Here is a 12,569-nt window from a genome sequence, read left to right as displayed (position 1 = left end):
TTCTTTCACCACTGGGATCTAGGTTGGATACCAGCCCAGACTGTTGAGTGAAAGCCTCCTCTCTACATGCAATGACTCTGGCAGTCTCAATCAAGTACCTAATACCCATGGCACAAAAGTTCCCATAATTTGACACAATTGGTACTGAAATAGCATTCTTACTCAAAAGCCACACAAGTGTCCTGTGTCAGAAATGGGGGAAAAATTGGTACAGTTGCAGTTAGATGTGCTCTTCCGAGGTTAGTGCTAAGACAATGTTGGGGCCTGGTAAAAGTGTCTTCTACCTCTACCCCTGCAGTGCTTGAAGCCGGCAATAGGTGCTCAGCCCTCGCATCCCTCACCTTATGGAGCACAAAAATTTCAGTCAACGGTATGAATGAAAAAATAGTGCCAGTTTGTGGTGCGTTGTTGGCAATGTTGAACAGTCTCCGTTAATAACATCCACAAATTGTTTTTATTTGGAATCTTGACACCTTGAAGAGAGTGGAGATGGTCATCCCATCAGTACAGGACTCACACACAATGCAGAGGCGAGGGGACAATGTGCCACCCAGTCAGCCAGCCACATTCCCTAGAATGTGACGGTAGTGTTTTTTCATTGATGCATTTTGATCTAAAGGAGCTATTAATGTAACCCTTAGCCTGTTCTAGTGGTAGTGCCATCTTTGTTATTTCTTTAAAAGTTAGGAAAATAAAGAGTAATTTTTCCAAACTGGTCACAATTACATTTATATAGCGCCTTTCATGACCTCAGGGCATCCCAAAGCACTTCACAGCCAATGACGTACTTTTTGACGTGCAGTCAATGTTGTAATGTAAGTAAACATGAGAGCCAGTTTGCACACAGCAGGGTCCCACAAACAGCAATGCAATAAATGACCTAAGGATATGTTTTAGTGATGTGGTTGAGGGATAATTATTGACTAGGACACGGGCCATGGGATCTTTTACATCCACCTGAGAGGGCTGACCTATGTAAGCAAATGTGGCAGCTAATTTTTTTTATTCATTCATGGGGATGTGAGCGTCGCTGGCAAGGCCAGCATTTATTGCCCATCCCTAATTGCCCTCGAGAAGGGGGTGGTGAGCCGCCTTCTTGAACCGCTGCAGTCCGTGTGGTGAAGGTACTCCCAAAGTGCTGTTAGGGAGGGTGTTCCAGGATTTTGACCCAGCGACGATGAAGGATCGGCAATATACTTCCAATTCAGGATGGTGTGTGACTTGGAGGGGAACTTGGAGGTGGTGGTGTTCCCGTGCGCCTGCTGCCTTTGTCCTTCTAGGTGGTAGAGGTCGTGGATTTGGGAGGTGCATTTACACACGTCAAGGTCCCACAAACAGAAAATTGATGAATGGCCAGGTTATTTGGGGTTTTTTGGTGTTTCTATTTGAGGGAGGAGTGTTGGCGAGAAGTTTTAATTTAGTTGACAAAAGCGCAATCATTTTAATTAACAAAATAGCATTACAGTACTTCACACAACCAACTTTTCTTTTGCCAGCACCGGTGGTTTTTAAAAATTTGTTGAGTTGTTGGCAAGGCAGCATTTATTGCCCATTAGTTGTTGCCCAGCGGGCACTAAGAATCAACCACATAGTGCGGGACTGGAGTCGCCTGTAGGCCAGAACAGGTAGGGGTGGCAAGTACCCTTCCTGAAGGACATCAGTAAACCAGTCGGGATTTTATTGCCATACAGCAACTTTTCACGGTCATTTCTTTTACTGGTGCCAGCCCACAGAATTCCAGATTTCGTCGAATTCAGTAGCGATTGCATGTAGCCAATTCAGAGGTAAGAGATGTGGGGCATGAAGTTGTCAAGTGTCTATTGGTTGTCGCTCTAGGTTCGAGCCTTTCAGCCCCACACCGCCCCCCTTCACCTGCCTGTCAGCCACCCCCTGCCCCTCTCTGCTTTCTTAAAATGGTGCCAACAGCAGCACGGCACAACCAGGCTGGATTCATCAGCAGGAGATTACTAACCCATTTCTACCCATCCCATCCTCTGCAAGGTTCTTGAACACCTTGTTGCCTACCATCTCTGTGCTCCTCTCTCACGGCTCTGATTCCTTTCAATCCGGGTTCTGCCCTGCTCACAACACCAAGACCTTGGTCAAGTACGACAGCAGTGATATCCTATGTGACTGAGAGCACGGCATATTATCGCTCTTTGTGCTTCTTCACCTCTGTTCAATGTTTGACATGGTCGGTCACACTAACCTCACCCAGCTCTACCTTTTCACCCTCACTGTCAATTCCATCTGTGTTGTTGCCTGTCTAATCTTCAATGGATGAATCTCCTTCAATTGAATATTGGGAAGAAAAAGACACCTTATTCAGCGCCCTCCAAAAATTCTGTATCCTGGCCACTGGCTCCATCTCACTCTACTGATTGTCACTCAGGCTGCATCAGAAAGTGTATCACCTCAGTGCCCTGTTTGACCCAAAGTTGAGCTTAAACTACATATCTCTCTCAAAATCAGTTTTACTATCACAGAATTGTCTGCCAGAACCATTGTCCACAGTCTTGCTACCTCTAGACTTGATTTCTCAAACCTTTCATGTCGTCCTCCTAAGCTACAACCTCCAGAAACTTCAGTTTGCCCAAAACCCTTCTGCCTGTGTCCTGTTCTGCATAATTCTCTCTCGCCCATCACCCATTGATCTCCAATGCCAGAGGTGTCGTCTTTCGGATGAGACGTTAAACCGAGGCCCCATCTGCGCTCAGGTGGACGTAAAAGATCCCATGGCACTTGTTTCAAAGAAGAGCAGGGGAGTTATCCCCGGTGTCCTGGCCAATACTTACCCCTCAACAAACATAACAAAAAAAGATTGCCTGGTCATTATCGCATTGCTGTTTGTGGGAGCTTGCTGTGCAGAAATTGGTTGCTGCGTTTCCCACATTACAACAGTGACTCCACTTCAAAAGTACTTCATTGGCTGTAGAGTGCTTTGAGACGTCCGGTGGTTGTGAAAGGCGCTACATAAATGCAAGTCTTTCTTTCTTTCCATTGACTCCTTACCTCCAGCACATTGATGTTCTCAGCCTCATCTACAAATCTTTCTGTGGGCTCACCCAGCCTTATCCCCTAACCTATGTCCTTCATTCCACTAACCTCCTTCAGCCTTATCCCCTAACCCATGTTCTTCATTTCACTGACTCTGTCCTCCTGTAACCCCTCCTCACTCCGTTCCACCTTCGGTGCCAGAAGCTTTAACTGCCTCAGCCCTACTGTCTGGAACCAGCTCCCTAAATCCCTCCGCCTTGTTGCCTCTCTCCCAACCATTAAAACTGATGAGTTGGACCAGGGTTTCACTCATCTCTCCAAACATTCCCACTGCTGCTTTTCTCCTTTGTGACGTTGTTATTGTATAAATGCATGTTGTGATTGTACTACTACAGCATTCAAATCTGCATTGTGCCACTTTTATTTCATCAGTATGACAACAACATTATTGATTCCAGAATAGGAGAAGGAGAAGATGTGTTTACCTTATGTGAGGCTAACCCTTTGAGTATCGCTTCTCGATGGTTTGGAGCGGCTCTTTCTAAAACTTTCTTTTTAAATTTATGCCTAATGAAGTTTAGCAGATTCAGGGGAGTTGCCTAGCAACCTATTCTTGTGAACCATTGAAACATTGCTGTGTTTTATGAACATTCATAATGCCAAGGGAAATGTAATTAGTGAACAATAAACTGTTTCTTTTCTCTTTGAAAGAAAGCACAATGCGGCAATGGCTGGCATTGAGATTTCCTGGAAAGGACTTGCTACCTGGTAATGTTTTGTCCATTTTAAATTCAGTCGTCTTCTGGTTTAATGCACATGTATTTTGGAAAATAATTCGCAAAAATTGTCGGCAGCTTCTCAGCTGTGCTTTAGTTTATTGTCTTGCTTCCTTGTTTGTAACTGAGTCTCTTCTGGATGAAGAATTTAGCTGGTGTCCTATTGTATGGAAAACTGAAAGAAGAATTCCAATTCAAACAGGATCATGTCACACTTGGTGCTTTGGACACAGGGTAGGAATTTTGCTTCAGAACAGTCTATAACTCTGCTTATTCTGCACTTTTATATAGCCTAAGCCAGGCAGAGTTGGCCAATGAAATCATGTATGTTGTGCATGCTGCATTTTATGAGTATTGTAAAAAAAAAAAGTATTACCAGTCCGAATCACCCATTATGGAACCAGTTTCCTTTGGAATTAATGTTTTGTAAAACATCCGTTAAGGTATCTCTTATTTCCTTTGCTGCTTTATTTATCTCCCTATTTTCTGCCATTCATTTCTCTGGAATCATTTGCTACTGTGCAGCCACCTTCAGCTGGGGCCGGATGGAACGGTCCAGTGTCTAACAGTCTGGTTTAGTCTGTGGAAATCTCCATGACCTCATCGTAGCTCTGTCTCATTTGATGAACAATACTCTTGAAGTAATCTTATTGTTAGAGGTGAGCCAACTGTGTCAGACGACTTCTCTCTCTCTCTCTCTCTTTCGAGTTGGCAGGTCCCAGCATAATGTAACGGTCCAAATGAGACACTAAACTTGCACCCAACAGTGGCATTGCTGCTGTTTGACTTTAACCCGAGGCCATCTGTTGTCTGGCGGACAGGTGCTCTGCTGCCTGTGCTAGCCAGACGCACCCTGCTCAGCTGCGTATTTAACCCAGTTTTATTTATAAGTAAGTGATCTAAGGTACAATCAGTTGAGGTGTTTTCATTTTCCTGCGGCAAACTTTTCTTAGTGACGTTTGTTCGTTAGAAACACAAGTCAAGACAAAGACCTACTCCACCACCACCACACTGCGGAATGACACTTTCTATGAAGTAGCACAGTGAAGTACATGTGTGCAGGATGCAATTGTATTTCAGACTGTGCATATGTTCTTGCAGAGACTGGTGCCAATACTATTTCTGACTTGCTGCAATCTAAATGGGGAATTACCTGAATTGGATCAAGTTGGCTCAAGTCAAGCATGATCCATTTAATATCTTTTCTCTCAAAGAATAGGAGATGGGATCAACAAAATGGATCTAGAAACCAGAGTATATGGAAAGAAGGTAATAAAAGCAAGAGAAATGTAGAAATCTGTTAAAGCACTGTACTGTCCAGTCTGCTAAGGTGATGTAAGCAGAATTTTGTCAAGATTCCAACTTATTTTCCGTTTTGTCCCAAGTATACACAATGTTATATCGAATAGTTAGGACTTATTGTAATTGACAGCATTCCACTGTAGGCAAAAAATGACATGGTAGAATTTAAACCCTCGCTCTTTTTAAGAGACTGATTCAATATTTAGTTACAAGATGTTGAAAAGGTTTATGCAGGCTTCCCGATGGGTAATGTTAAAGCTTCTGCATGTCAATTAAAGAAGATCTAATGCACATTACTGAGCAAGCATCAACTGTCACTGGATCATTGGTGGTGATGCAATGGTTTTCGAATGGTGTATTAGTTGTTAGTCACGTCGATTTCTGGCTGGTCTGGTTGGCTCTGACAAAGCCTTATTTTTTTATGTAGATTTGTGTCACCCTTCAAGCTCTCTCTTTATCAGAACCATGTGCACCAAGAACTAGCATTGCAGCAAAGTTAGACGACCTCAATTGTCAGCCCTATTGTATTTACACTGGCTGCATCACTTTTGCTGAGCTTGCATATGAAGCTCTCTGCAACATAATAAACTGTTGCATTGTGTAACCTCATAATAGAAATTTAAGATCCGAGCACTGAACAGTCCAGCCCAACGGATTGTGTATTTGCCGCAGAAGAATTTTACAAGCTTTCTGACGACTTTTGTGTGGAGTTACGGTAGCCATTGCATTTGGAATTGGCTGACGTAGGTAACACAGTGCTGGTAACCTGATCTGCCTTTGAAACGCTCAAACATTTAGTATGTCTGTGGTAGTAATAAGCTTAAGGATTTTTTTTTTCTCTGCTCAAAATCTGATATGAGAAGAAAGGTCCAGGCAGCGGCCCCCACCCCAGCATATTGCTCTGGGGGGGGTGGGGGGTTACCTGGGCCTGAGATAACTGGTGGTGTGCCCTTTTGTTTTTCTTTCAGTTCAGCAACAGCACTCGAGCTTGCCAAGACTTTTCTCAACGTCAGTCTGCTTGTGGAAAGTGTGTCTCATGTGGTGAAACCACCACTTTTAACTCCTAACGTACAAAAAGAAAACGGATGGGGGGGGGGAAGAAAATAAAGTTATTTTCTCTCTATTGTTATTTGTTTGATACTATCTTGTCAGTTGTGATTCACTCCCCCTCCCTCCCTCCGCCCCCACCCCCTGCCTCCTCCCTCTTCCTCTTCCCCCCGCCCCCCACCCCCCCCCCCCCCCACCCCCGCACACAATGACCACAGAGAAAGAAACTTTTGTTTCATTCAGAGCCTGAACGCTGAGGTTTTGTCAGGAGAGTCTGCCAGCCCAAGAGACTGCATCTAAAGAGTGAGCAGCTAGCTGGGCATTCTTGGCATTCTTGGCCACCTCATTAAAGTCTGCTGTCACGGGCAAGCTGCTGATCAGTGAGAAAGAGCTTGGAGCGTACTGTTCATATACTTTGAAAGAAAAATCTCTATCGTGTTCCACTTTATTTTCTTTTTTAAAGACTTTTATAAAGCAATTTTCTTTCTATTCAATCCAGTTATAAACAGATTGAAACAAATAGGCTTTTGTCTTGGTTGTTGCAGACTTTTGTTCAATAGAGGCATATTTTATTCTTTGCAGAGCTCAATTGAGTACTTAAAGGAATATGTTAAAAAAAAATGCCAGCAATATTAAACTGAGTCTGTTATACTTGAAGCTCATTTATTTTTCTGCAGTAATTGAATATGTGTAAAGCGATGCTGTGCACACAAGTTTTACACAGTGTTTCCTGTTACCTTGAAATATAAGTAACAATTGACTTGCTGAAACAAATACATTTTTGTCCCAGCTCAGGTTGACCATCAGATTCAGGCTCTTTCTATCTATTATTGTAGTGTAATTGAGTCTTTTAAACAGCAAGTGTGAAAAACTAGTTAAAGTTACTTCGTTGGGTCTGCGGTAAAAATTTGCTATATAAATATGATCTTATGAGCACAAAGAGAAGGTGCCAATTTTGTTGGCCAATAAATTAGTCATGAAGGTTATGATGAAAATAAGAACTCTCGCAATATTCTGTAACCTCAGCCTTCACACACAGTCGAGTTGCTAGCTGTGCTCCCGAAGTTACACAATGAATTAGTAATCGTTTTACATTTCAGAAAAAAAAAGTTTTGTACAAAAGTTACTTAGCGGTTTTACTGAAATTCGTTGAGTCTGGATTTAAATATTAGTGCAGCTCAATTTGATTTGTAATGGAAATTATCACGCTTGCTGAACATACGAAACATTCTGCCCTTAATTGGTTTCCTTCTGAATTTGCCATTTAAAACTCTTTGTGCAAGTCTAAGGAGGTACTGAAACAGACTTTCTTACCAGTTTGATGTTGCCAGTATTGTCGTCCTTACTCTTTTAACTTTCTTGCCTCTGCTGTTTAACTGGACAAAATGCTTGTGTGAAGTGTAGCATCTCACCAGAGTGACTGTTATCAGAGACTCCAAGCTCTCCTCTGTGTAAATCACTGTCGCTCGCTTGTCAAAGACTTTCAAGTACTTGATGCCCAGGTGTCAGTTCCAAGAAGGAAATGCCAAAAAAGTAAGATTTTGTAATATTTTATTCCTAACTCACGTTTCGCCACTTAGCAGGTCCTTTGTGTTAACAACACCATTGGTCTTCAGGATTTACTGCAAAAATGTTGCCAAAAAAAAAGTTAAGAGAATTCTTGCAGTCTATTAAGGCAGTGAGTTAGCACACTGTCTGGGTTGTGGCTTACTGACACACCAGACTATCTGCAATATCAGCATGGCACTGGTATGAAGAACATTCAAGTCCAGCATGTCATCTTCTTAGTTCCAAGCACACACAACTTGGGAAGGACAACTGACTGGTACTCTAGATCCTTTTGTGATGTATTTACATTCTGAAGAGAGCTCCCAAATAAAATTTGCTGCACGTAGGCAAGTCTGGCGTAAGACCTCCTTTTTCCACTCCCTCTGTTTCAGAGCTGCACAAGCAGATGTACAATCTGCAGAGCCTCCCTCCTCCTCCACCACAGATACCAGTGGGCGGGCTCAAGAAAACGCTTCAGTGCAATGATGTCACGGCAGTCAGCTCTCATTAAAGGGATGTGGACTGCCCCCTCAGCTTTTGGCAAGCACTGTGGTGGAAAACCCTGCCTTTTGACAGCAGCACAGAAACATGCAACCGACTTGCAATGAAGATGTCAACAGTTTGAATTAGCTGTATTTTCAGTAGAGGGCAGAAGACCTCCTCCGCATTGCATTCAAGCTGCTTTTAGATATAGTTCGTAAGCTAAGAGAAAGTACTGTTTGTTCTACACATGCATTTGTGTTCTTGCAAGTAGAGTGGGGAAAACTGACGAGAAAGTAGAACATAACATCAAACATGGTGGGGGAAAAAGGTCAGCAAATGTGAAGGGTAAATAAAGTGAGTGCCAACAGTGTCTTGTATTGTTTAAACTATTTCACACAATACTTGTATCACTAAAATGCGGAGCTGAAAATCTTGCAGTATGTGCAATGCTTTTCCTCCCCACATTTAAGGTGAACTCCGCACTGTGTTGATAGTAACTTGTAATTGCAATTCCCTCTTCGAGCTTTGTGGTGTAAGATACCATTTTTGCAGGGGGAGGGGGGAAACGGCAGTTCCTGTTTATACTGGCAGTGGGAAAATGAAAATTAACCTATGTAGCATTTGATATCTTGTGGATTTGAGGCAAATTGTAACCAGTCATTGCGATTACTGTGCCTTAAAGTGGCACTGTCACAGGAACATAGGACCATTAGGAAAAAGAGAAGGCCATTCAGCCCCTCGAGCCTGCTCTGCCATACAATTACATCATGGCTGATCTGTACCTCAACTCCATTCACCTGCCTTTGCTCCATATCCCTCGATGCCCTTAGCTAACAAAAATCTATCTATCTCATCCTCGCTATGTACCGTGCTAAACTCTTTGCCAGGTTTGTCCATTTAAAAGCTCATACAGTTAAATTATTGGTACAAAAAGTTATCCAATTGAAGTTGGTAATCTAATTGTAGAAATGGCAGCACAGATTGAGGCTATTTGGCCATCACACCTGTGCCAGTGCAGACTGAAGGAGTTTGGTCGACAAAAGTGAAATTTCCACTTCCGCAGACTAGTTTACTACCGAAAATGTATTTTTGAATGAACAATGCTGTATGATGTTAAACTTTGCATCTATCAAGTGTATGTATGAAGTAGTTAATTCTGTGACGAGCAAGCCTGAATCACATTTCAAATCCTTAAATAGAATTTTTTTTGTCATTTCCGTGGATACAGTGTAAACAGAAACAAAATACGTTTGTTGACTGCAGCAAGCAAGTTATGATCTTAACAACATGTTATTGAACAATCACTTCCTCAAATTTGGCATTTAGACACCAAAACACTACAAGCTAGTCCACAGCAAGTTAGTTGCAACGTGAAATCTTCATGTAAATAGGACCGTTATGCCAGATTTTCCACTCGAGCGAAGTTCTGAGCAGAAGTAGGGACGGAATGTGGTTTGTGCCTCCCAGTGTCGAGTGAACTGACCCCCCAGGCTGAGCTCCGGGTGTAAGCGATGCTCGCCCATTTGAGGAGAGGGGTGGGCAGGAGCCAGCGTGCTGCTTTAAAAGCCTACACAGCGAGTAAAAAGACCCCGGCGTTTACCAAAATGGATTGGCCGCAGAACAGAAAGTTCACTATCCGAATAATGTCTGGCAACTGTGCAGAAAGGCCCACCTTGTTCCGTGACGCTGCTGTAGCAGTGGTCTGGCGGGAGTGAGGCAGAGGAGGGGAAGCCCTGTGTGACCCTGTCAGAGAACAGCACAGGGCAATAGAAAGAAGTGGCCAAGCGGCACCGCTGAGCCAAGGCTGCCAACTATCTAGGATCAGAGGCAGGATGAAAATCTCCTTCCTCTGAGCTTTATTAGGGATTGAAGATGTATGAGACTTGATCTTAATGGACAAGAGGCCAACTGAAACAATTTTTCATCATGTCGCCTGCAGTTGTTAAAGTGATGGCAGCTATTTTATTAATTCTATAATCTCATTCATTGAGAGCTATTAATGTTTTCAAACGACCTTAAGACTGAGATGAGGAGGAATTTCTTCACTCAGAGGGTTGTGAATCTTTGGCATTATCTACCCCAGAGGGCTGTGGATGCTGAATCGTTGAGTATAGTCAAGGCTGCGATCGATAGATTTTTGGACTTTAGGGGAATTAAGGGATATGGAGATCAGGCGGAAAAGTGGAGTTGAGATCGAAGATCAGCCATGATCTTATTGAATGACGGAGCAGGCTCGAGGGGCCATATGGCCTACTCCTGCTCCTAATTCTTATGTTCTTATATTCTTAAAGGTGTAAGGTAGAAAAATTATCCATTCCTCCATTTCTTACCATAGTAAAATTACATCCACAGAATTAGAAATACTAACCGATGTTCGAAAAAACACAACTATGCCATTTTGTTCAGACTGCAGTATCTGACTAATTGACTACTGTTCACACTCTACATCTCCTGTCAAAGGTAGCTGTTATGTTCCCACCCCCTCACAGCCCAGTAGACGTTACAACCAATCCCACCAATCTCAAACATTATCTGCAAGCCTTTCTTTGATTTAATGATGATTTGTGAGACTTTTGACACACCCAACAACTTTGGTGAGTTATACAGTTAGTTCCCTTCCTCCCCCTCGGCCAATCTTCATCCCTCCTCTGCTGAAGTCTCTGATTAATGCTGGAGGGTGGCTCCCTGGATGCTGGCAGCCTTCTGGGAAATTGCCCAATTACCTACTCTTTTTTGACTATTAATAAATTAGTTGATGATAGAGGGCACCACAGCCTACTCTACCCAACCCTAGCAATACAGGCACTTTCAACAAGAGTTGCCCGATTGCCGCCCATCCCCTTTCCTATCCCAGAGCCACTGAAGCCAATTTTAGTGTCCTCAGCATAGAGTGGGAATTGAACCTGGGCCCTTCCGGTCAGCAGCACTGCGAATTTACCCACTAAATCTTAACACTTAACTCGCTCCAAGTCTCGTTCACCCATCACCCCTGTGCTCGCTGACCTTCACTGGCTCCCGGTCCGATAATGCCTCCGTTTTAAAATCCTCATCCGTGGTTTCAAATCCCTCCATGGCCTCGCCCCTCCCTATCTCTCTAATCTCCTCCAGCCCCACAACCCTCCGAGATATCTGCGCACCTCCAATTCTGGCTTCTTGCGCATCCCCGATTTTAATCGCTCCGCCATTGGTGGCCGTGCCTTCAGCTGCCTTGGCCCTAAGCTCTGGAATTCCCTTCCTAAACCTCTCCACCTCTCTCCTCCTTTAAGATGCTCCTTAAAACCTACCTCTTTGACCAAACTTTTGGCCATCTGTCCTGATATCTCCTCCTGTGGCTCGGTGTCAAAATTGCTTTTATTGATATCGCTCTTGTTAAGCGCCTTGGGAAATTTTGCTACGTTCCAGGTGCTATGTAAATGAAAGTTGTTGTTGTAAGCTATGAGGGGGATCTCATTTGTTAATTTGCAATAAAAGAAATTAAACCAAAATAACATCTGTTAGGAACAAACCACTACCGAAATCTCCAATGTCTGGCCTCACTTGTTAACACACTCATTAGATGGGTCAATACTACAATCAGCAAATAAGTTTTTAAATGGCTTGCTTCTACAGTCGAGCGTTTAAACAGCGGCAGCCCACAGTAATGCTTTCCCTTATTTTTTCTTTTTTAAGTTGCAGCAATTTCACAGCACTTATCTCCAAATGGATATCTGCCAGAAATCACCTCCAAAATCACTACCATTTTGCTTTTTATGTTGTTGTAAAAAAAAAAATTGCTGTGAAGCTTTTATGGAGCGCTCTTTGCAGAGCTGGCTGAGGAGGCAGTCACCTCTGCACGCAACCCCTCAGTCAGTCTGTAATGTCAGCTATGCTTTCTTGAAAACAATCCAAGCTGGGACAGTGAAGGGGAGCGGGATAAATATGTGTGTCTGATGATACAGAGATACCAAGGAGGGCTCTGTAAATGAAAAGAAAGCGGCTTTCGAAAAATTATAATCCTATTTTGAGTCAAATCTTTGGTCATTCAAGTGCCATTCTGTATCCTTTTTCCCGTTTTTTAAACGGGAGATATAGCCCTGAGCAGCTTCAAAACACAATAATTACGTTTAATGTGAATGAGCAGAACATTACGCAGGCCTGTTTCCATTATGGTATTCATTCCAGTTTAATCAGCGTTTTAGATAGTTATTATCTTCTAATTATATAATCAGTCATAATATTGTGAGTTTAGAATTCCCATAAAGATTTCTTCAGCAAATAGATAATTCCTTTGGACACCATCAAACTCTCCTCTCACCTTCAAGCATAAATTATTCACAGTACTGAAAAATGTCATAGTTTTAGTATTGCTTTGTTTCCTTTGGGATAGGTTATAAATATTTCTGTGGGGTGGGTTGGTAATTGGACTCCCAAGCTCAG

General features: G+C 42.9%; 2 protein-coding genes across 7 annotated transcripts in view; one reads left to right on the top strand and one right to left on the bottom strand.

The window, feature by feature from the left end:
• angptl2b (angiopoietin-like 2b) overlaps positions 1-8,122 on the bottom strand; it is a 64,762-nt gene extending 56,640 nt beyond the window's left edge. Inside the window, 1 exon segment of the mRNA XM_085965592.1 lies at positions 7,437-8,122. The gene's annotated coding sequence lies outside the window, so the exon portion shown is untranslated.
• The window catches only part of ralgps1 (Ral GEF with PH domain and SH3 binding motif 1), a 905,396-nt gene that overhangs the window by 468,418 nt on the left and 424,409 nt on the right, over positions 1-12,569 (top strand). The window lies entirely within an intron of this gene.

The sequence above is a fragment of the Somniosus microcephalus genome, chromosome 23 (genome assembly GCF_052327205.1).
Source record: "Somniosus microcephalus isolate GS21.2 chromosome 23, FLI_Smic_1.0, whole genome shotgun sequence".
NCBI lineage: Eukaryota > Metazoa > Chordata > Chondrichthyes > Squaliformes > Somniosidae > Somniosus > Somniosus microcephalus.
Note: the sequence above shows the minus strand (reverse complement) of the source record. Positions and strands in the feature narration are given on the sequence as shown.